Raw genomic sequence first — 26,031 nt, 5'->3', positions numbered from 1 at the left:
ATCTTTGAATTTATCTTTTGAATACTTCCGATTCACTTTTGAAACAGCATACATGATAAATTACAAATTTTTAGCCTAGACAGTCTTGCTGTCTTGTTCTTCCACTTCAAAGCTTGAAGGTTATTTTAATAGCTTAAATTACACTAACTTAAATATTCTGAAAGTTAGAATTAATTTTTCCTACATCCCTTGGGGGTCTGAAGACAATTCTTAGGTCAGTTTCACTAAAAGAAATGATATTTGATTACCATTAAATGTCACACCAGCCACGGTGCACTAATATGGGAAATATTCTGCTGTGTGACACTCCTGAGGAGATACTGTGGGAAGGTTCATTAACCTGCTTCAGTGCTGCACTACAACCGATGAAGGAGCTCAACAGGGAAACAAAATAGTTTCATGCAAACTGTGAAATTTAGGTGCTGGAGTGCAACAGACAGAGTTTCTAGATGAAAAATTCAGGTACTAATAGCTTGAAGATACTAAATATTGACCGTAATTTTCGTAACTGTGCTGCATGTTAATAGCTAAACAGAGTTACAACTTTGTTCCTTGGTTTTTTTTCCTAGCATTGCTTGTCTAATTAGAAAGGACAATGTTTTCTAAATCAGAAGGGACTGAATATTCAGTTTGAGTTTTAGGAAAATCACAGTTTGTACCTGAACAGTCATCTTGCTGCAAACTTAGTCACTTTATTCAAAACTCACCCCAGATCAGTTCTCTTCTCATGCTCTTAGAATTTGGTAGTCAAGCCAAGCCCATGCTGTTACAAAAATGTCACTAAGAGTATTTTATTTTCTTTAATTATTGTTTGTATAAAACAATCTAAATATTCAGAAGACAAAAATTGCAAATGCTTCTTACCACAGAACTTATGAGTCACAAACAGGAACTTTGTGGGAATTGGCATAAAATAGGAGACGGGTAAATATTTTTCATTAACAACTTTAGACTAATGTGTAATATAATAGAAACATATTTATTTAAAATTAATAATTCCTAAAGTTGAGAGAAAAATCATTAAAAATATATGAACACTAAATATTTTGATTGCAAAAAAGAATTTCCTAAACAAGTTTCTCATTCTGGATTCCTATTTAAAAACAGACCTTGGAAACTGTGTTGATTATCTGTGCCAAATGTAAAATGTCTAAGCTTTGATAACAGAAAAAAAGTGCTCCAGCTTTTTGGAAAGTTCCTTAAAGGTTCTGGAAATGTTTTTTTAATGAGGGGAATCTCTATTTGTGGTACCCCAATTTACATTATTTTGCAGTGGGTGAGATGAGCACAGAGGACTGTCCCTGTGGTGGACAGCTCTGTGAGTTTTTAGTGTCAGAATCACAGGCAGAGCTGTGCAAACAGACGTAATTTGCTTACATTTTGTAAGGCTATTTTTACATAGGGCCTTAGCAGGTGTTATTATAGCTAATGTTGCTCTTAGGTTTGATTTCAGTGGATTTTCAAGAAGTTTAAACACTCTATTATAGAAAATCCCATTCTTTCCCTCAAATTCCCTTAATTCATTGCCTTCTTGCTATGATAGTTTAATTGAGTGTAGGGTATAAAGCTAATTTACTTCTCTTTTGCCATCCTAATAGTTCTCATTTTCTTTATTGAAATAGTAATTACTGCCTTTAGATACAATAACTGGGAAATTACTTTTTCTAATAACTTAGGTTATCATATCATCATCGTCATAGTAAAAATCATTGATGCACCAAAAAGAGTTTTGTGACTTCAAATTAGTTTCAAGTAGCTGATACTGCTATAAAAAGTTACATTTCTATGGTCATCATTTAACCTTTCTTCACCAGACTTCATTGTTCTGTGCAGGAGGTAAAAGACTGGGAAAATACAAGTTTATTTTTTTGCATTTCACGTACTAATTTTAGGCGTTGAGGAATACATCCAGTTCTTTTAGAATACATTTGCTGTTTTCACAGAATTCATCCCTCTGCCAAATATCTCTGAATGGTACAAGTGAAAGAAACAAAGATTTGGTGTTCTAAACCAGATCTCTTCTGCAATTACGTAAGCATATAAAAGAAGGTTTAAGTGTTAAAAAAAGAACAATGCAGTGTTGATAATGGCTAAAGGTGATTATGTGGGGTTTATGTTAACTACTTTAAAAAATGAGAAAACTGACACTTAAAATGTGTATCAGAAGAATTACTACATAAGCACTTACACACTGGATTATGTGAGCAATTAAAGCTGAGGCAAAGAGTTTTTGATTGCTCATCTTCTGCAAACTGAGGGCACAGTAAGTGGAATAGAAAATAAAACTGTGGCTTCTAGTGTAAATAGAACATAAAACTGAATTTTGCTCTTACACTAGCTTAAGTAATTCAGTGTAATTCATTTTTATTAACATGTTCATCAGACAAGATAAGCTATAAATGGGATTTTCCTGCCTCCTCTTCTGTTGTCAATAATTATTTTGCATGTAATAGTGAAATGTTTTCCTTTAGAAGTCAGGGCAAGAGGGATTCATTCCACAGCCGAGTGGGACAGGCTCCACAAGCTGGATCTGAAGAAATTTCTAGCAATGTAAATAGCTAGGTGACGATAAAATTCTATAAATAATATAGAAAAAATTGTGTAATCTATTTATAGGACTCGTTACGTGATCTATTATTGAGTCTTTCCGTGATTTCACTGGGCCAGAGTCCAAAAGACTGCAATTTTGAGATTCTTGTTCAATAATAGGCAAGTACATATTCCTTTACCTGAATGCTCTTCTCTACAATGCCAGGCATGAATTTTCACAGGAAAGCTGCGCAGTGTGGTACCACTTAATCTCACAGTTATAGAGAGTTAGCCACCATTTTTAGTGGTTATTCCTCTTACTTGGCAGAGCAAGGTCACCTGACTGATATTTAGGCACTACTTTAGCAATAGGTATATTAATAACAGGAATTGCAATGTCCCAGTAGGGAGCTGGAATATGTTTAGAGTTTCATTATTGAAGTTATTAATAATGTTAAATTAACCATGGGCACCTAAGACCCAACTTTTTTTGGTCTTGTGTTCTCTTACAAAACAACAAAAGAAACTAAGTCCACACTATATATCTTTATTCTTATGCCATTTCATCTCTTTGGAGACATAAATTCAATATTATGATCTGTAATTGCAATATAGCTTCTCAGGGCTTAAATTGATCATAATCAATGATTTACACAGAATGGGGTACTGTTATCCATTGTAATTTTGTGATACAATTTTTAATACTATAATGTACATGGAACTGCTTGTCTTCATGTTTTTGTGGTTTTGCTCTTAAATTCTGGCCTCGATTCTTTCTACCATTTCCTGAAGCAGCGCACACATCAGTACTAGTGGTGGAAAAGAAATTGATGCTACCACGTGCTTCCCAGGAGCTTTGGCTTAGTTGATGCTAGAAATGTATTTCCCTTCTATTGTGCAAGGTCAATCTCTCTTCTTTTAGTGGTAAAAGACACCAAATGCTCTGTGCTACTTTTTGCCTAGCATATTGGCTAGAAAATATGACGCATCTCAGCTCACAGATTTCCCAGTAATAAACTATATGTTTTCAGCACTTCCTAAGTGAAGAAGATGGCAATATCTTTGAATCAAAGGCACTGCAAATAGAGAGGTCTTTCCCTGAAGACATACATATCAAATATTTAAAATGGAATCGGAAAAGACAGTAAAGAGACTCCCATCTGAAACATTTTGCAAGAAGCACGGTTTGCTTCTCTAAAGAACATTGCACTGTGTATCACAGAGACAAGCCAAAGCTTGTTGTTGTAATGACTTGAAATACTAAAATATCACTGGGGTGATTTATCTATGGCATAACTCTCTTGACTTCAAATAGCCTTATGTATTTTGCACCAAGGCTCTAATTTGCCAGAAAGAAAAGAGTGCACCTGGTGACAGTTATTTCAGTATAGTGCTGGGTTCAGGATGTAAATAATAATGGCTGGGGATGAAAGAAGGAAGCTTTGATTCTGTTCATTTTAAATAACAGCAGAGCAGTTGACTGCATGCACAATGTAGTTTCTGCCATGAGATTTGGCCAGTAAGAACATTTGTGACTTTATTAGGCACTTTAATAAAAATCAAACAAAGCTGTCTGGTGTCTGCACATTGTTCCAGAGGTGCTTCAGCAGAGTTGTTGTGTCAGAACCCTACAGAGCTCTGAGTGGGCAGAGTTTTCAGATCTCTTGGGCCCTTGGACAAGACTCCTTGGGGAGCTACAGAAGTAAAAAACTTAAAAACACTTCCTCATTCATTCGAATGTGTGTTGGATTAAGTCTTAGTAGCTCAGTAAGAATTTTTCCCCCACGTTAAATACTGCAAAATCCATGTCTGCAGGACATAGTTTTGTAATTTTCAGATTTTAACCAGCGTTATTACTGTCTTAGGAGGATGTGGGAAAATAAATCAGTGAGCCATGCTTACTTCTGATTATCTGGTGATGTATAGCTGCTTTGAAGCAAAAACTCTGACTTCTTGTCAAGACTTTTACTGCTGTTTGCCTGAATGTACATGTATGATTTGACAGATCTGTCTGCTTTTAAATTTGGTGGGCTGATCTGTTTTTAGACTGGGATTTCTGATGATGAGAACTGTTAGAGTGTTTCTTTATCAGTACTCTTACTAACTCATAATTGCTCTAGACGTGCCAATCAAGCTCCTTCCTCTGTTGTGCTAAGCAGGAAGTAGACTCTGACCAACATTTCTAACCAGCTAAGGAAGCTTTTGAGGTTGACTTACCGTTTGAAAAAAACATCAATGATCCATAAGGCCAGAGAGAACATAACAGGGATCTTCACACCGTGGTCTAAGATTCACCTGGAAATGTGATTTCCTGGGTAGTGCCTGTGCATATTTCATTCAGGTCCTCAGCAAGCACATCTGCCTTGGAAGTTGGTCCTGCTTTCAACAGGAGATTGGACTAGGTGACCTCCACAGATCCCATCCAGTCTATATTACCCAGTGATTTTGTGATTTGTTTTGTGAGTTGTTACAGTAGATTATTCTCTATTTCATTCTGTTGGTGCCTGTGTTGCTGGAGTATTCTATGCAAGCAATACTGCTAAAGCTAGGGATGGCACTGGCTGGAAGAGTAGAAATCATTTATTTGATACCTTTAAAATAAAGGTTCCCAGTGTATCTTGGCGTGTTCTACATAACCAACCAGGTTTTAAGTGTTCAAAAAGGGTAAAACCCTGAAAATTTCTTTAACTATTTAGCTTGAAAATATGCTACTATTAAATGATACATCCTCTTAAAGGCCAAAGCACCATCGAGTGTTTAGCCGGGTGTATCTGTGAAGCTGCCAGCCTAAACATTTGAGCTATGGTGCAGCCACCTTTGCCTCTGAAGTACAAAAGAGGATTAGAAGAAATAAGGGCAAATCAGTCTCAGTCATGGGCTACATGGAAAGTCTGGAGCAAGAAATCCTGCATCTGAGATTTGGCTGCAGAACACACAGGTAACTATTCCACCTGCTGTGCCTCTACAGACAGGAAAGAAATGATAAAGCTAGCATGTTATATCATCAAACACAATATTCTTTATGGTTCTACTCCTGACTTTCTTTCCCCCATAGGGAAGTTTTCATGAGGTAAGGGCATGAACTCAAACCACTTGGCAAGTGTACAAGCTGACCTTTAATCACCAAAGATAACGGGATGTAAAATGCACATTTGTATTAGCATTGTTGCACTGGTAGAAAAGAGGCACCTCTTTTAGCCTATGTCCTTTCTGACTTAAAATTTTATAACCAGCTTTAATGCTACTATTGTGTCAAAGATAAAGGAACATGGTGTAATGTTAGTGAAAAGCTGGACTTTAAGTATTCCCCAGATAACTATTCTGAGAATTATAACTGTATTAAAAATCAAAGTAGTTTTAGGTGAATTTACTATTCAATCTCGCTCTTTCCTTCAGTTCTAAATTTAAAGAAAGAATCTTATTCAAAAAATTTTCCATGTTTGTTTCAGTTGAAGTGGACTTGCCTGATGTGCTGCTGCTATGGATTTCTTTTCCACAGTGTACTGCAGCCACTTCTTTATTTTTGTCTCTAACTGTTTTGCAAAGCATTTTTTTATTGTGACACACAAGAAGAGAGTTGAGTGGTGATGGCTGGGGTGAGCCTCCGCTTAGTCCAGTTGGTATTATTCATTTATTGGGTTACAAAAACAAAACCTGTAAATTACAGGGAAATAATTGGAGTGATCAAAAGCTTGATATGATGCCCATTCAAGCAGTGGGAATCTTCCTGCTGATTTCTCTGCTTTTCATCAGGCTCCTCAATTGCATTTTTATTGTCTTTATAGTTGTTACACTCCCTTGTCATGGCATGTTTAATATTAGATCTGTGAACTCTTATGGTGAAACGTGACCATGGCTTTCTTTGGTTCTGCTAGCAAATAGGATTGTTCCTCAGTCTTGACTAACAAATTTAGGTCCTACAGGGATACAAATAATAACATTATTATTATTATTATTAATAATAATAATAATAATAATATTTTATACATTCAAATGTGCTTGTTCACATGTCTACGACAAATACATTTAACTTTTATCTCTGTCTTATTCAGGCTTGTACAAAGACAATGCAATTGTGTGTTGAAACAGGAGGCTGGTTCCATGAACTTGCTTATATCCTGAAAAATATAAATTGTGTCATTCAACTTCATCCCCTTGTGCAGCTCCATTAAATATAATCAGAAGCTGTTGACAGGGATTCAGTAAGTGGTATCTGAAATTAAGCCATGTAACCAGTCTTAGCAAAAGCTTAACAAGGGTTGGAGTTGTACATTTTCCAATTTGGGTATGAATGTTGTCATGGGAAAGGATTAATGTCCTGCCATTTTCTGTCCTTGTTAAAATCTTTTTTTTCCCCCAAAGAATGTCATATCAGAATTTTAATGTCTTGTATAATCTGTGAATTATATCATTGTGCTCTACTGCTTTGACCTTTTCTACATACTCTAATTTGATAGAGTAGCCATTCCAGTGCTCTCTTTTTGAACTGCTTTATTATCCCATAGGGAATGTGTAGTCTGGGCAGACGTTCAGAATGCACTCCACTCTCATTTTGACGTTGACTGTCTGCCTTTTCATTGCTTTACAGGGCTGTTACTCAGGCTTCATATTCATTAATTGGTACCTAAAAGGGAAGTAGGCTTATCAAGGAATGTTATAAAGAGAGGAGCTTGGAAGGAACGACGTGTACCAGAATACTGAGAAGTCAAAGTAGAGTTGCATAACGTATTTCTTAAAGTACTGTAACTATATGTGTTCCCAGATGACACAGAATTAATTTGCACTGTGACAAAGGTGGTATCAAAGTGAAAGAAGAAATAATTTTCACCAGTTTGCATTGTGATCTGGAGATACTACACTTGTGGCCTTAGTGCCATAATGATGGCAAAAGGTATGATGAATGGGAGATAGCACCTGCATTTGGGAAGGGGACAGGAATAATGTTCCAACGTTATCAGTGCCGCATCTGTGGCTGAATGAGACCAAAGTGTTACAACTGTAAGAAAAATTGTTTAATTTCACAGTTTTCTTTTGAAGGTTCATGAGGAGAGTGAGTGATTTCATTTTCTCTGAAGCCCTAACAGAGTTTTGCCAGTCTGCTGTGCAAATGGTTGTTCTTTGGCATGTGTCAGAAGTGCTTTAGGTGTAATTTGACATCCTATTTTGTCAAATTTACTCTGGCTTATTTATTGTATGAAGGTTTCATGAGCTTTTGTACTTAATGTAGTCTTTGAGTAAAATTATAGAATTTGCTATGACTGAAAAATGGTTTAAAAAGGAGAATCAGGGCTAAGAATCAGGCTTTTGTGTAGCAAAGAGAGATTCTGAGCACAGGTTACATGAAATGTACTTTTAAATATTTATCAGAGGAGGTGCCTCTCACTGTACTTTGATCACTTAAAACTCATGAAACTTGAAATAAGTTTTGAGTTACATATTTAATGTATATGCTATTGACATTAAAACAAGACATTTCAAACTCCTCACTCCGCTTTGAAACAGCAAATATTTTTAATAGGAACAAAAATATTCACAATACAGAGCAGCATCTCCCATTCACAGCCATTGCTGAGTGACTTCAGAAAAGTTTCAGCCTCTAGGCTTTGCAATTGGCCAAATGTTGGCACTGTGAGGGCTGATTTTCGTCTCTGGGGGCAGCAGCCGTGGCTCTGGGCTGGATGGAGCACCTACAAACCCTGTTCTGCTTTGCTGTGTCACAATGTGCCAAGGAAGCTGAAAGGCAGTGCAGGAACCAGGCTCTGGGCTGAGCTCCACACACATTGTGCCCAAATTGCTGCACCCCTGGGTGCTGTGAGCTGGCTGTGTGAGAATTGCTCAGCCTTCAGCCCTTCTTTGGTGCTCTGGTTCACTCTGAACACAGATGAGAATCCCTGTGTTTCCATCTTTCCTTAGGATGGAAAAGGTTACAGACACAGAAGGTTTGAAAAAGCAACAGCCCATGGGATGGATGCAGAAAAACTTCCCCTGCAGTCACTGTGACTCTTCCCATTGATTTGGCCAGGAGTTTTGTTCAGCAATGTGGTTTGCAGACACCAAACCAGAGGGAAGGAAGGCTTGGTTTTGTTACTTGCAACTAGAAAACAAAAAATATATGTTTGCCATGGCTAGGAAGATGCCTTACATCCTTCTTTCATCTTTTTAGCTTTCATTCACTTCTTAGTATTCATGTAAAAAAAAAAAAGTATTTTTAGGAGCTTCTGTGTCTGATTTCGGTTTAATATTTTTTAATGTATTCCCTCCCTTTATTGCTATTCATTTTCCTCATCTTTTGTAGATTTGCTAACCAATCAGTGGCTCTCTCAAAACTTCCGTAGAAGATTGTCTTTTACTATAATGTGCTATAATCACCCATCTTAGTGACACACTGCAGAAGGCACAATAGCTCCAAAAACAGACAGACAATTGGTGCTTATTTTCAGCCAATTTTCATTTATGTGATTTTTCTTTTTTTTTGTTTTTTTTCCTCCTCTCCTTTCAAATGCCCGTGAGTAACTGCTTGACTCTTTGAAGGTCTCTCTGATGTGACTCTGCCTTAGGAAGATGACTCATTGTTCTGACCTTCAGTTCTCTCTCCTCATTTTGATGAGGCCAACTTTCCATTTTGTAAAACAGAAAGCTGTTTTCACTTGCAAAATCATTTCATTGTGCCGGTCAAATTGCACAAGTCATAGCAGGATGAATTTCTGATTTCCCATGAAGGCTATGGGTGTGTTTAAAGAATCTTGCTTTGTCTGGTCGTGTATTGCCTTTTTCTCATTTGTTTTTGAGAACCAGCTCAAAACATTTGGAAAACAAATCCTCTCTTTGTTTGTTTTGGTTTTGTGTTTGGGTTTTTTTTCATTAACTGGTTGAGTAATTTTGGTGCAGATGGCTCTTAGAGAGCCCTCACTACACGCAAGAATTTCCCTTTGGTGAGAATCAGGTGTTGTGGCAAGTAGACATGCAAGATGTTTTCTTGATTTAAAATCAAGGGAAAATTCATTTCACATTTTAAAAATGGTTCTTTTCTTTGATGGAGCCTACTAGAAAGCACACAGAGGTTTCTCTAAAATTGCTGATGACAAATGTTAGCAAATTAGCTAGAAATTCTAGCAAAAGAAGAAAAGTGTTTATTAGAATGAACTTATGAACTTGGAGTAAATGCATCCTTCCCCATAGTTTTATTTCAAGAAAAGTTTCTTAGAGACTTCCTAATGTTTTTATTTCCCAAAGGCCTTAGAAAAACATATTTAAGTCTCCACTGCTATTTTAAACTTTACAGAAATAAAGAAGCAGGGTTACTTTACTCTGATCCTTTTAAGCTTTCCATAATTATGGGCTTACCACTCTCCCATTAAAAAACATCTGAATAATAAAATTTTTATAGTGATTGCCATTGCCAGTACATTGTGGCTTTTGTCTTAAGTGCTAACAAATTTTGTGCTGGCTTATCAGTGCACATAAAGAAATGTACTTGACTTCACTTTTGACCATCTTTATCTAGGAAACACCTGAATTATGCTGAATTGTTTGAGCAGACTTCAGGTATTTTTCCATGTGGGGAAAAGATGAAAAGGGTAAAAGTATCTAATTTGCAAGAACCAATACTGTGGCCTGTGATGTGATTCCAAGCCACTATAACATCAATAATAAGTCAGTTCTATTGGAGGATTTTAATAAGACTTACTCTAATTTTATGCAGTGTCCGTGTAAACCTGTATCAGTTACATTTTTTTGTGGCAAGTGGGAAGCAAAGTATTGATTGGGTGATGTTCAGATGACAGAAATCTGAAGGTTTCTCATTACACCTCAAAAAGTGAGGTGCAATGAGGAATTAAGCTTTTCCTCAGAGAGGATTCCAGTAACTGTGTGTGTTGGCTTGGTGCCGTCTCTGTGTGCGCACCCCATTTCCTGTGGTCTGTCTCGGCCTGGGCAATGGATTTGCCTGGCCGGGGTTTCTCATGGACATCTCTTTCCCCTGGGAGGGACCTCTCCCCTTCTCCCTCCTCTCTACCTCTCTCCCCTTTTGAACTCAGGAGTGCTGAGTTCTTCAATTAAGGTGTTAAAGAGACAAACATAATTAGTAAATTTTATTTTATTGAGTAATTTTTACTGATATTTTTGATTGTTTACACAATTTCCAATACTGACTTGTTTCCCTTGTTACTTTCTTTTTTTGCCTTCCTCATAGGGAGCTGTTTATAGTGCATTTTATTAGATGTATGATAGGTAATAAATACAAATGCAGATACCATTCTTTGTCATAGACACAGTATTCCAGTATTTCAAGTTTATGAAGCTAGTTTTAAACTGGTTTTTTTATACTTATATTGCCCTAATTTATAGTTCTCCTGAGACCTATGGAATAGGCACCTAGAATGATGAAACTGTTAAATGTTTTTAGACGATCCTTTTCATAAGTTTAGTTTGAATTGTTGGCCCATGTTCGTGATAGAAACAATACTGCTGTTATTTGAGTGCAGTTTATAATTTCTAAAGATTGGGGAAAAGCTCTGGGAGATTGTAAGAAACAGAAAATGTATCAATTATTCATATGCTTTCTCCAATAAATTGAAAGCCCAAGTTTTCATCCCAGAACAAAATCAGAATGCTACTTAATGAAGGAGGAATTAAGCTACAGAGAAATACAAAGTCACTAACATAAAAAATAACAATTCAAATAATTTATTAGTGATACCTCTGAAGTTGGGCTAAAGATGTATCTTGATAAGGTTTTTAGAAGAATATGTTATTTGTATAGAAAAAATCCATAACAAAAGGGTTCTCTGTTCTTTATGCCTCCTCAGTGTTGTTTTAATTCTCATTGTCTATAGCATGTTTGGATTCCCTAACTTTTAAAAAAGCAGCTGTGTGAGAAACTCATTTTAGATGACTTTCTAGTTTAAAAACATTGCTGTTTTATGCTTTAATAACTGTTGACGGAAATTTATTTGTTATTTGCACATAGACCCTCTGGATTTGGTAGTTTATGAATGTTTTAAAAGTTAAATGGATCGATTTTATCTTTTTTTTTCCATAATTTTAATTAGATGATAGCAACTCCCTCCCATCTATGGACCATAATCTTCCCACATGCTGGGTTTTCCTCTGTTTTCTCAGTTCAGGAATATAAATCCAGATGCTACCATAGACCATATAATTAAAACCTGACTTAATGATCATTGCCTTTCAGACCCAGATGACAGGACATTAAGAGAAGATGAATCATCTTTCTACTTTCTATCTTTCAAGTCCTTCCTTCCCCTTCAAACCCTTCAGCTGGTGACAGTGTTTGAACAACAGTTGCCACCTCCCAGAAGGAGATTGCAGCTCCCCTGTTTTCTCTGCCAGTAATAGCTCTGTACCTGTATCCTTGTCCAGGCTGGTACCAGGGAAAGCATCAGCTGTGCAGCCTCTATTCCCTTCTCCAGTATTCTCACTCTTGTGCATTAGACTGTTAAACAAAATTCTGTGTTTAGAGTCCTACCCCTTTTGAGCTCTGAGGAAGAACATCTTTGTGTTCCTGCAGTGGATTTTACTGGTTACAGCTTGACCTCTTCCATTTCCACAGCATCTCTGGCACGGTTTTCTAAGGAGCTAAGACACATGTGGTTGCACTGCGTATTCTGTTCTCCCAAAGCTTCTAAACCTGTCAGAAGTCTTGATGGCATTTAATCCCTGTTTTGTGTATCTCAGCCTGTGTGACCATCAGAATGTCCAGGCTATACCATTCCAGGGTAGTCAGGAAATCAGCAGCAGCTTCCCTTGGAGACTGGGTGAGCCTTGCAGCAAAATTTGGCTTTTCCTGTTGGAGTTCTTGACTGAACTAATAGTTATGCTGAGCTGAATCCTTACCTCTTCCTAAAGATACCTTCCCTTGAGCAACTGTAAGGACAAGCTGTGTGGGACTGTGTCTTGCCTTTCCTTCTTTTGTGCAAATTATCTCAGGGCAGGGGGGTTTGTTGGGATTTAGTTACAGTCAAACAACAGCCTTGGGTGGAACTCCTGGTGCCTGGGTATCTCATTAGATGATTCCCATCTGTCGCCGTATATTTTCGTCCAGTGTTTCCTCACTTATGGGATGGAAGACCGTCTTTGATTGCCGTTCATTCCGGTTGGAACAAGGTTTCAGTCTTAAAGTCATGTAAGAAAAGTGTTTGTGAAGGTAAAGAAGGACTGTTGGAAAATCTTGGGATGTTTTTACATCTGATTTCATGACAACTTCTTCGAAACTGCTCATCTGACAACCAGATTATTTTTTCTAATAGAAAATCTCCATAAGAATCTGAAAACCCATGCAAAGTGGATGGACCCTCCCTCTGGTTCCTGCCATATTGAGGTTTCTGTGCAAAAGCTTTTACCCAGAATACAAAACGTTGGATACAGAGCTCTCAAATTTTTTCTAGTAAATTGCTATCTGTCTACCATCTTTTTTTTTTTTTTTTAATGAATATATATTTTTCATTCTTCCTGCTGTGAAACTAACACTACTTAAAATGTGTAGGAAAGGAGGGGAATTGGAGCAGATGGCAGATAATTTTGAAGATAATAAAGTCCCTTTGATTTCTCTCGGATTATTTAGCCCTCTCTGATTAAATGTATTGTATTTGGATTTAGGAAACTATTTGTGCTTTGTTAAATAATTGCTTGATCACAACCCAGAGATGTAACTTTTAATGTTTCCTTTGGTGCAATTACACCAAAAGAGGTGAAATGGAGGTCACTTCTTTTACATGACAGCTGACAGGTGAAAAATCCCTACGATTAGAGACAGTAATTATTGTAAACTGCTGATTTCATGGAAGAATACTGGAAGTTTTTTTAACCTGAGTATGCAAAAAAATTACAAAATGTTTGCATCTAATGTATTGCCATGTTCCTGGTCTCAGTACTGACCCATAACAGATGTCAGCTATGGTTACACAGATATTTTTAGGACCAATATTGCTGCTGGGCCTGTAATTAGTTTTGTGTCTGGCAACATTTGTGGAAAAAAAAATCAATTAATATTTTTGTTTTGCACCTGATGACTTCATAATTTTTGGGCTTCCAAACAGTAGTGCTGGTTGCTGATCTTAAACCATTTTCTTTCAAAAGAAGTGTAAAATAGCTAAAATACAATAATTCTGTGTTTTAGATCAAAGTCTGACCTCACCTATCAAGCTTTTTTCCTTCTTCAGGAGTGAAGAGTCTCCTAAACAGCGGAACTATTTGCAGAATGCCTAATGTGTTTGAGCAGTGCCTTACCCGATGGGCTAATATCCACATTAACATGTGCAACATAATAAAAGTAGTATCATAAGTCAAATGGCAAACCATTAGAAGATATGACTTATATGGATGAAACAATTTCCTCCTGTGTAATTGAAATTCAGGCTCTATAAAGTCAGAAGCAATACACCCTCTTTGCAGATCTCTAGTATCACCATTATTGCCATTCTTATAATTTGAATTAATCATATGCTTCCTAACTTGCAGTTTCGTTCTTGCTCAGGCTCTTAAAATGCCTTTTTCTTCTTTGAGCAAATACAGCAGAGAACAGTTCTGAAGGTAAAACAGAAATTCTTTTGGAATGGGATGCAATTGGGTTTCTTGGACATTTGCTTCCAGTTCCTTTTGAAAATCCTTTTAGGTTTTTGCATGTCTGCCTGATGTAAGGGAAACAATCCTTTCTATTCAGGATAATTTTTTACTACCTTGGGGAGTCCTATTGAAAAAATCCCGTCTTTTCTTTACGTGTTAAAAAGAAGTGGTTGTAATTTGAGGGAGTGGAGACCGTCATTTGCTCAGTTGCTGTTCTGATGGGGCCACAGAAATATCTCATGGATATTGAGATAAGTGTTGCAATTTATTGGAAAAATAGACCAGGAGATATGTCAGGGGCTTACTCTCAACATTGGTTTTATTTCATGTGAAGTCTGCTGGAGGAACTGAGTGTAGATAATCAAATTCTAACAATGCCAAACTCCTCCCTCTGTAAAAGAGACACAGCACTGAGCTCACATCTGGTGCCAACGACACTTGCAAGAAATGTACTTTATAGGCTGAGACCTTCACTGTTGATTGTGTGGGAAGAAATTAGTAATTTTAATGCTTTATCTTTTTGACTGTTGACAAGCAGAGTGCTGGATATAGAGAACTACATTTTCCCTCCTGTCAGATGGAGCTGGGTCCTGTCCTGGTTCTGTAGAGACAGGGACTGTGTTCCCTGTGGATTTACCAGACGAGAAGGGCTCTGAAATTTATGCACAGCACTCTGCTGCAGCCTTCATCCAAAGTTCTGCTCTGGTTATAGAAGGAATCCTCTCCTGTGTGGATTTATGAGCTCTATACTCACCTGCACCTCTTGTCAGAAGTTATGAAGACTCCAAAAGGAGTCTTCAAAACAGAAATAAATAGAAAATACCTGCCCCCCATCCCGAGTTCTAAGCATCAAAATCCCATGAGCTGTTTGTGTAATGGGCATTTTGAGTCAAGCACGTTCCCTTTTTTTCCCATTTTGAATGTTTTTTGTTAGGAATCAGTCACGGGAAAGGTATGCAATGCCACGCGCATAATGTGTGTATTCATCGTGATGGTGTGCTGTTCTCCTTCTTGAAGGAATGGGTTATTCATGAATTTGGTGCACAACTGAGCATGGATTTTTCCTTTTCCTCTAAGTAGCAGTGTTAATTTGCGCTGTTTTCAACCACTGCTTAAATTAACATTAGGTGGGAGTGGTGTAACAACAGTTTGAAGATAATGAAATCAACCCTCCTGGGTATTCTGGCTTATTGTGAGGACTTGAAAACTGCTTATATCATCTATATTCTTTCTTTTATATTTCTGTTCTGTTCTAAAGCCTCTGAGAGAGGCTCAGGAAGAAATCTGTTGGCTCATTTAAGCTTAAAAAGTAGTTTTGGTTTGGGATTTTGGAGGTTGTTTTGGGCTTTTTGTTTGTTTGGGGTTTTTTTAAAGTCCTTGTTATTTTTATTTTCTTTAATTGTACAAATTCAGAGCAGAGGAACTCAAAAAACTCCCAGAACTGTGCTTGTCACTTTTGGGACCAGATGTTCATGAGTTCCAAAGCACTTAATACATTGCTTGCAAATGTTAGTTAAGACAGAAGATTTCTTTGATTAAACAGGTTTTCAGACTGCTGCTCTTTGAAGCCCTGCTGGTGATAAATGATGGGAGGAGCGTTTGATAAAAATATCCGAGAGCTAATTTATGGATTTCTTCTAGATTCCACTGAGGTAGAAAGCTATTTAGACTTAGTGGGAATAATACAATCAGCTATTCATAGAGAGTGGTCAGTTCTTGAGGACCTGGTGATACCATTGGTCCAACAACAGCTGTAGTTAAAAATATTGTGTACATTTGTAGTAATACAGTAATTATAATTGCTTCAGAAATTATTAAGATTTACGAAAATCCAGAATATTTTCAGGAAATGCAGACTTTGAATATTACAGGAACTGTAGTCCATTTTCCTACCTAGAGAAGAGGAAGGAATTAATTTTTCTTTTGTTGATCCAAAATAAATTTTCCTGGCTGTTTTTTATGGCCCCTCCAGACCCACTGCATGTCCCCCAAAGGGCTGTGCTATAGTTCCATAACCCTGCACAACCTTTAAGTCACTTTGGCAGCATAAAGGAATGAAAAAGTGTTCCAGGGAAGTCCCCAGGCCACTTTTATGGTAGATAAGCCCTTACCTTACCTGGAAGGGCTGCACTGTTGGCAACTGCTGCAGGAGGACTGAGCTCTCCATCATCCTGTTCCACTCCCCAGTGGATTGCCTGGGATGGTTTTTGGTGCAGAACAGGGGAAAAATAGAAGCAAATTAGAACAGTATGGAATGTATGTGCACTTTAATCCAAAATGCCCCATTTTATATCCATGTTAAGCACCTATAATTGTCCAGTCCTAGTTTATGAGCAGTCACATGACTGGACCAGGCAATCCAGATCAGGATTTTTTAAGGGAGTTGCTCCATGAATATTTATTTTGTTCCTCTTCTTGTATGGAAATAAAGCTACTTGATTGGTGAGCACTGCCAGGTTTTCTCTAGGAAATTCTCATTATTTCAAATGGTCTGCACTGGCATTCATAGGTGAGGATTTACTTTCAATCATTGATATCTTGGTTGAATTCCAGGCAGGTGTGGTGTGATAAATGTGGAATCTTGGGTCTCCATACCTGTTGGCTTATAATAAACAAAATACATATCCCAAAATCTTACAGTGTACTTACTGAGCAGTTCTGGTGTGTGCAGAGATTTGCAAAGTGCAGCGACAGCACCAAAGTGAATTTAAGATGATTAATTTTAAGTAAGTTTTACATGGTTGCATTGATTAGTTTCATTCACTTAAATCACAGGAAAAACAAAACAAAACCACCCACCATTTTCTGCTTAACTGCAAGAAATAAATACTTATTTAACTTTTGTTTAAAATGTCTGATGTTAAGTCTGGAAAACTTGTCTACTAAGAGATCAGTCAAATGCAGACAGGACACCAAGAAAATAAATTGATACTGTAGAACAGGACAGGAGGAGTTCTACTTTTTCTGGCTCTCTAGGTTTAATCTATAAAATTATAGCTTTCTGCATTAATTAGGCTGCTGTCTAGAGCTGTGTCCTGAAATTTGCAGAGCAATTGAAGTTAATGAGTTTTCTCACAAACGCAGCTGTGCCCTCCCTCACTGCCATTGGTACAGTTCAGGCACTGGAATCAGGGAATTTCTTATTTTCTAGTAAAGGAGTTATGGCAGATGCTTACATATAAAATATGTGATATATGTGTACAAATATATATGTGTAAATATATTTCTATATAAACCGAAATGGCTATTTTTTAATATATATAAAACAATGTATCTATTTTTTAAGCATTTTCCAGGACTAATTTATATTTAACTATGAACTCCTGCACAGCAAATCAGAGAAAGGGGCATTCCACTCATTCAGTAGCTGCGCTCAACTAATAAAGCAATTTTGAAGGTCAGTAATGGGATTATGTAGATCCTGATTTTGCCTTCCGGCCTCATCACTGCTGTCCTCTTGTTAAAACTACAGAGCTTGTGCTGAAATACAAAGAATGCCTTAGCAAAATGTTTCAGAAGATACCACCATTTCATTGTGACTTTTCTAGCCACTTCTAATAACAGTGTGTAAAAGGAAATGTGAATTTTTTTCAGCACAGGACTCTATATTTTCAAGGAAAAGCATCTATATGTCACATGATTGGTATTAAAAATACAAGTTATTTCTGTAATAAGTGATGTAAAGAACAAGGATCTTACTTAAATATCATAAGCACTTTAAGAATCATGTGAATTCATTGCAATTCTGTTTTCTTAGCCTATTCATTAGAAAACAAATAATAGAAAAAATGATATTAAATTCAATATGAAACAAAGGACAGGAAAATTCTTCAGAAGCTCAGAAAGGGAGATTTGCTGAAATCAAGTATAATTCTAGAACCTGCAGTCGATAGGGAAGAACACAGGTGTAGTTGTGGGATTAGTTGTGTCTGTTAGTACTGCACGTTAGAATATATCAGCATATTACAAAAATACCTGTAGTACTTGAAAAAGGGAAAGAATAGTAATTACGCTGATCCTGGACTTTAAAAGGAAAAAGATGGGGTTTTTGTGGTAGAGAGGATACAAAACAGTCAGTTTAGGGAAGCTCAGTTAAATTCTATAACATTTTAAATGTTATAGGTAACGTCTTTTCAAGTTAGTGTTTCCAGCCTAATGCAGATAATAGGATAATGAGGCATTTATGGAGATTATATTTTGCAAGTTACAAATGTATTGCTTTCCAGCCAGCAAGATTGCACACAAAACCAGAGGGGCCATTCAGGAAACCATTAGAAATGTTCACAGTGCAGAAGAGAATAAATTGAACTTTGCTGGGTTTAATGGCTTTTCCGTGTGTCCTAAGTACTTCTCGTGTCCTTTTTAAAATCCTCCCTTCTCTAGTGCAGCTGCACTGTGGGTTTAACGTGTGTTCATCTCCTCCGACCCAAGGAATTGGATTTCACATTTTTAACTCTTCCTTAGGTCCTTGTGAAAGGTCCCCACCTTTCAAGGGGTTCCTTGCCTTGCCCAGTCAGCTGCAAAGGGGCAGAAACTTTGCCAGGTGAGATTTTTGGCCATCAGCTGCTGCCTCAGGTGGTGTAGCCTGGCAAAAGTCCTTCTTGTGCTCGTGGCACAGACTGACCTGTCCTCCTGGCTTGTTTACTTAGCTCTGCAGACTCGTGATGCATTTTTAATTACTTTGCAGAAAGTTACTGACTGTCAGAAAACTGAACTTCTTTCGGAAAAAGCAAGTTGTCAGAGTTGGAAAAGTTTGTCAGCATTCTTCCTCAGTAGGCTGGAGAAATAAAGTGGATGTAGGGTGTAAAGAGAGGTGTAATATGTCCTAATGTGTGAGTGCTGGCTCTCCATTGACTTTGAATCTGGTCATATATGAAGATTATGGAGGTAAAGGAATGTGGCACAGAAGGAAAAATGGAGAAGAGATGAGGAAATTAAGAAAGGGAAGCATCAGAGAAGAGTATCAAACCCATGTTCTGCAGCAAATAGGGATCTGTCTGAGGAGGGTGTGGGTAACCATGGGGATCTCTTGTGAGAATGTCAGGGAAGGACTCAGGGAAGAGTTGGAGCAGACCCAGTGCAATATTCTTCTGATCATGTATCAATGAATTAATAATTACTCTGTGTTGTTTGATGTATCAATGAAATGCATCATTACATTGAACCAGCTGAATTTTTTACAGAGCAATACATCACTGGTGAGGTAGAACCCTAATGATGAACTAGCATGCAGCCAGGCTTCATTATGTTAAATTAACTAAAACAAGATTCTTTAGCCTGATAAATGTATAATGAGAGCCATCTCAGCTGGGAGACTGAGAGATAGAAGACTGGTGGACTTACACATGTGAGAGTGTAACAGGAGAGCAAACAGCACAATTTGGGGTGGTTTGGATATGAAATATCTGCCTAACATGGCTGTGGAAGTAATTGGATGAAGCAGCACTTCAATCATGAAACTTGTCATTCTGTAATTACCTCTTGAGTTCAGCATTATCATGCTGGTCTGTCAAATAAAAAATGTGGAATGGTAACTGAGAATGCATATTTGAAAATGTCAGTATTTCTCATTTTACAGACATGATCATTAAGAAGGGAGAAGGCTCTGAAGGTGCAGCCTCCTGTATTTGCAAGAAAACAGCTGACAATTTAGTCACAGAGGAAAGAGAAATTTAGTAAATTGCATTCAACCAGAATATAATATATTTACTTCCCTCTCATATCACCTCTGCTGAAAGTGGCTCCATACAAATTCAAACATGATCTGATTGATATGAAAAATAAATCATGTCCATGTGCCTGTAAGTTTCCTACATTTTGAAATAGTAAGAGGAATTCTGACATTTCTACCATTAAAGCCATAGCTCCATCTGTCACTGAGTTAAGAAAATATCAGGTGGTACTTTTTAAAAGTAACACATTGTAATTGCTGCTGTTGGAAGAAAATTCAGAATGTGACAAACAAGTACCTTTAGTCACCTATATATAGAAAGTGATTGTTTATCTAAATGTGTAAACCAAAAATTTTCCCATTAAAACACATTCTAGTAACACATATTTATTCACAGGAAAAAATGGTTTTAACTTTTATGGGAAATAATGATTTTGTTTTTCATGTCAATTTTTGACGTGACAAAGCAGAAGATGCTTGATTTAATCAGACAAAATGCAAACAAGTCACTTGTTTCTACTTCAAAAACATATAAAGAATTGAAATTTGGAAAAAAAATAACATTTTTGCTTTTAATAATTCTTTGGAGTAAGGAAGAATTTTGATCAACTCTAAAAAAAAGTAATAATAAAATTTTATTTACGTAGCCTGTTGGAGAACCATTTGGAAAATTAGTAGTCAATGTACAACTCATTAAGTGAAAATGTGGAAAGTGTGGCCTTTTAACATTTCCTGAATTTTGGGTTCCAAACTTTACAAAAGAATTGATGCAGTGATGTTTTGTGTGGAACCACCATAGGAAGGATTCAATTCTCAGTGCATTTTTGTTAAGTGGGTTGGAAAATCGTCTCTAATCTGCTTATTTGAAAATTTCTCAAATAGTCTTTTGTGGCATTTAGAGATTTAAAACTTGGTCTGTATTCTTCGTAAAATATTGGGCAGCAAGGAAGTAGCATCAAACAAAATGCATCACTTTGAGGCAGTATCTTCCTTCTTTTCCTAAATTTAATTTTGAATATTAATATGGTTTGCAAAAAGTAGTTAACTAAAAAAAAATCAAATCTAATATAAAAATTCTTGGGCTGCATAAGTAAAAGTATTTGTGGAATACAGTTAAACATTTAAACGTAATTAAAAATACCCTACTACATTAAAAATGAGGGAACTGTGCTCATGATAACTATACTCCTGAAAATAAATTAGTTTTTTCATTAGGACTATTTGTTTAATGTTCTCTATTAGGCTAATGAAATGCTGAGAGATAATTTGGGATACATGTTTCTGTGAATTTTTCTTTTTGCCTAATCCTATGTGTTTTAAGTCCTCCACTGATTATTTTTGAGTTGGCTGCGACACTTATATCCACTGAAAAACTGCACAAGAGATGCCCTGAATCAACCACATCAATATACATTTGAAATTTAGTTCTGTTAGAAATAAAAAGGTACAGGTCTAACCAATGACTGTTGGTATTTATTTATATTTATACATATACAAGCAAATGAAGTTGTCATCAGAAGTGATGGGCAAAGTGTGTGTGCATATGTTGTGTGTGTACATAATATGTGTAACTTAAAAAAATTATTTGCCATGTCCTGGTGTTCCTCTTACTCGATGAGAACAGAAAGGTTACAGCTGATGGAGAGGATCACACTTGAAATCTGGTTCCATGGATACCTGGACAATTAAGCTCCTTTAAACTCTTTTCTGTTCCTTCTACTCCCATTTGTTTTCAACAGGATCCAGAAAGTTCAAGCAGAGATAAATATTTCTTTTTGATTGGCATAGGTAGATTTGCCACCAGGACTTCTTTACCATAAATCCTTTCTCTTACCCTCATCATCTTCTAATGAAAAAAACCCCAACAATAACAACAAAAATTCCCTGGTTCAGCCCCGAAGAGGGGGCTGATAAATCTTTGACCAGTCATCATAATATTCTTTTTTTCCTCATGAGGAAGCAGATGCAAAAATCCCAATACAGGGAAAAGGTCCATAATGTTTTAGCTACCCACATTAAATTAGGGTTGTTAGGCAACAGTTTAATTACAAATATATAAGCTATTATTTGAACTACCAAGAAAATAAGCAGTAGAAACATTAGACTAGTTCTGTGTGATGATGAGCTATGCAAGCTGTTGCTTAGGTGGTCAATATTAAGCTGAAAAAGGCAGCCAGGGAATAGTTTTCACCCTTTCTTACCCTCTTCTCATCACTTATTGGTATTATAATTTTCACAAAATAAAAAATATTTGGCATCCCCAAAGAAGAACTAGCGCGCTGTTTAAATACAACAAACAACGCCAATCCTATTTAAAAAAAAATCCACATTTCTGGTATCCCATCAAATCTAGCATGTTAAAAATATGTTGTTTGTATGATTAGTAGCACTGTCTAAACATGAACAGTTTAAAAATGTGCATATCAAAATATCCCCAGAACAGAACTTTATAGCATTTGGTGTTCTGTAGCATCATCCTTCATTTGCTTTGTATCTGAAGAATGAAATGTGAGCAGAGTGAAATGTGGAGGTTGTGTGAAGAGCCTCAAGGGCTTTGCCCCTAGATGTGATGTGTACACACAGATACACATGGAGAAAGAGCCAGAGTGTGCTGTGGAGAAGAGCATTTGAGCTTAAATTGCATCACTGGATTTTTCTTTTCAATGCCATTTTGCCCCTTCACTTAATTTCTTTCTCTTCTCTCTGGAATCTCATCAAGAAACTAATTGAGAGAGTAAGAGAGCATTGGCTTAGAGTACCTTTCATAGAGCTATTTTAATCAATCTTCAGTAGTGTATATGGATTCGTATAAGACCTTCAATTAACTTGCACATTAACACTGGTTAAGCAATTTTAGATCCTTAACTTATCAGGAATGTTGTGTGCAAGGGATTTGAATAGCTGAGCAGAGTTTGTCATCAAACACATTTCATCACCGTGCTCTTATTATGCTGGTCACCACCCAGGAAAGGAAACAAATGAACTGAGAACGGCGTTTTTCTGAGATTTTCCATTCTTTAAGCATTCACGTTATCTGCATATCGCTGTCTCACAAGTTTAAGCAGGTCTTCTGAAGGGAGAAGTGCTTCTGTTCCTGTTGACCTCATTCAGAATTGAGAGTATTCTCTGTGTAAAGAAGCCAGCCTCAGTTTTGTAGTGGTTTGTAACATTTGAATCTCTCTTGATGTGGCACATTATCACATCTTACTCTCGGTAGTAGCAGTTGTGAGGAAACCTCATTTCCAGCCTGGTGCTTCACTGGCCATTTGCCAGGTTTGCCAAAGCCAGTGGAACAGCTGGCACAGAACTCCTAACTCCCTGTCCTGGGAGCAGGAGCTGCTCCCTACACCTGCACATGGAGGGCCTGATGCAGCTCAGCCCAGCTCTCCCAGCGGTTAGCTGATTCAATTAAATTGAGATTAAATGAATTGATTCGGCTTTTAAGCATTTATTTTAAAATAATCTCCACCTCAAAAATTCTACTAGAACAAAAATGAGTTATTTTTGTGCTTTCCTACTTTTGAAAAATCACTTTATGGAAAATATTTTTGTGTCTTATGTTTGTTTCTAGGGCCTCATATGTAATAGGAGCTACTATGGTGTAGATAGAAACATTCATAGCACTCATTAGCCTTCACCATGAAGGACCTGGATTATTTTACAATGTTTTAGCCTTTTGTTCCCATGTTCTGCTTTTAGAAACAGCAAGGTAAATCCATATCCCCATGAATGAAAAGTATTTTACTGAACTAAATAGGAGCTAACACTTCTTATTCAAAAGTGCCTACAGCATTTTAACCTGTCGTGCATTAATTTCTCAAAATTACTTTGTGTCCAGTCAAAAATTATTACAACACGCCCTTTCCCTAATCTGAAAGGTAACAGCGAGTTTCAAATCCAATTATTCCATTACTTGCTCAAAATTTCTGATGCCTGACTGGCATTATCATCATCATGCCAGGTCCACAAGGATACTTGTTGGTGTTGCTCACCTTGCAGCAGTGGAAAAGAACTCTCTCTTGCTTTGGGGGCCTGGCAAAGGCCTTTATTTAATGCTCATTGGGTGACCCTCATTCAAAGGGTCATTCAAAACCCTTTTGAATGATCCACCATTTGAATGATGGCTCATTCCAAACCCTGCTGAATTTGAAACCAAGCCATCTGTGAGTGGGTATGATCAGGTCCTCTCAAGTGAGGTGTGTTAGACGTGGATTTGGACCCTGAGATTGGGACAAATCTCTGCATTTAATTTACTTGAGGGATTGTGTGATACAAAAGCTCCTAAAATGAAGACCAAAGAGCTTTATTGGAGTTTATAAATGTGTGAGAAAACTGCACAACACCACAAAGCGTGGGTTGGTGGGACTGTGTGTATGAGATTTATTTCTCAGCTATACACTTTGCAGAACTCGGGAAATATGAGCTTGATAAAGTCTTTTCACTGCTTTACTCATGGTTTTCAGTCAGGCTTTGTCATCTGGTGAACTCTGCATAAAACTGAACCCCCATAATATCCCTGCCACACACATAACTCCAGGAAGTTTGAAAACTGGTTGCGATTACCAGATACAAGATGGCAATTAAAGGGGTGCATTCTTAACACAGACGTGCGTAATGTGCTAGAGACTAATTAAAGATGTGAGCACACAGATCACTAGGAATTACCCAGGAATAGAAGTTCACTTGAAATAAGGTAATTAAGTTAATCTTCTGATAGTGGGGTTTTGCAGTAAGTGCATGTACTAAATATGAAAGTAAGGAATTTAAGAGGTAATTAAAAGTAATTCAGGCATTAAATTAACCTTCCAGCTATATGAAGTGGTAGCAATTACAGACATCAAAATTAGAATCATATTGTAATCAGATTAACTACAGTGTAATTAATGTACCTACATCAGAAGCTATCTACAATAGTTAAATACAAGGTGTTGGTTTCCCAGCAAACATTGATGCTTCAGCTGGAGAGGAAGTCTCAGAATTGGGAGCAGACATCAGTACCCCAAAAACAGACAGGGCTGCCTGCGCTGGGGTTATGTACCATTTTCAGGAGCTGCACCCTGGAGTTTCCAGGAAGGCTACAAAATTCTCCCCAGATCTGACCATCCCTGTGCTGTGGGTGAGCTCTGCAGGCGCCCTGGCAGAGCAGGAGTTACAGCTCTGTGGAGGCAGGCAAAGGCTCCACTCCTGCTTTCTGCAATTAGGCTTCTCAACATCCCTCTCAGGAAAGTGCCACTGGATCATTAAGGCTAATTGCTGGCAGACACCTGATTCCCTCGGAGGCCGAGGAGAGGAGCCGGGCTGAGGGGAGGGAGGGCTCTGGTGGCTGAGCAGGAGCGCCTACCAGGCAGGTGGATGCACTTTTAATCATTTCTGCAATTGACTTACAGCTACAGGAAACTTGACCTTTTCTTTGATTAGAAATCTGAACTGATGAAATTCCCCTTCTTCCCTGCAATCAGTTGCCACATGAATTAGGCCATTAGATTTGTGTATCTACCTATCTGCCCTAGGCATGTTGTTAATGCAGCTGTGATTAAAGTAATTTATTACAAATTATTGGGTGTGAAAAGGGATCTGATACTATGAAGTAATATTTTAAAGGAGACATTCTAATAGGCACAGTCAGTGTCATGCTTTGTTTTCAATTATTTTATCTCTGGCACGAACAATAGATTACCCACTACAGGCTTTGTGTTATAGGGCATCTTGTACCTGATCTGTGAAACAAATGGAACTAAAAAAAATCTGATTGCATCTCGGTCTTAGCAGAGGCTGCACCATTTTCCAAGGCTGCAGAAGCAGATTGAAGACTATGCAGTTTGGTTTCTATGCGTTCCTTTATGCTAAAGTTAGGTATAAATCATTTTTCATGTCAGGAAAGGTTTCTTGCGTGCTATTCCTCACTTCTCCACTTTTTTCTGTGTCTTAATTTATTTCATGTATTTCCCTAGATAATACTCAACTTTTCTTTTAATAAAACAAAATTTTAATGCTGAACATTCAGCTACATATATTTATATGTGAGCAAGAAGTCCAGCCTTTGTCCCACCATATTCATTCCAGAGGGTTTTACTGTAAACTTGGCCAGTTTTTGGCTCGAGGCAGTTCCCATGCAACCAGACACACTGAAAGCACTAGGAGGGTGCAGGTGTACATCAGTCCTCACATCATCAGTCATGCCTCTGGAGGTTGATTTTTTGAGCTTCAAACACTTTAGAGGGTTTGGAGATTTCTATGGATGGGTGCAG

General features: G+C 37.3%; 1 protein-coding gene across 1 annotated transcript in view; it reads left to right on the top strand.

Annotated features, from left to right (window-relative positions):
* Window positions 1–26,031, top strand: part of DPP10 (dipeptidyl peptidase like 10) — a 434,600-nt gene that overhangs the window by 92,498 nt on the left and 316,071 nt on the right. The window lies entirely within an intron of this gene.

The sequence above is a fragment of the Chamaea fasciata genome, unplaced genomic scaffold (assembly GCF_029207755.1).
Source record: "Chamaea fasciata isolate MVZ Bird 193981 ecotype frontalis unplaced genomic scaffold, bChaFas1.0.hap1 SCAF_8, whole genome shotgun sequence".
Lineage (NCBI taxonomy): Eukaryota > Metazoa > Chordata > Aves > Passeriformes > Sylviidae > Chamaea > Chamaea fasciata.
This window is presented reverse-complemented; position numbering and strand designations above follow the sequence as displayed.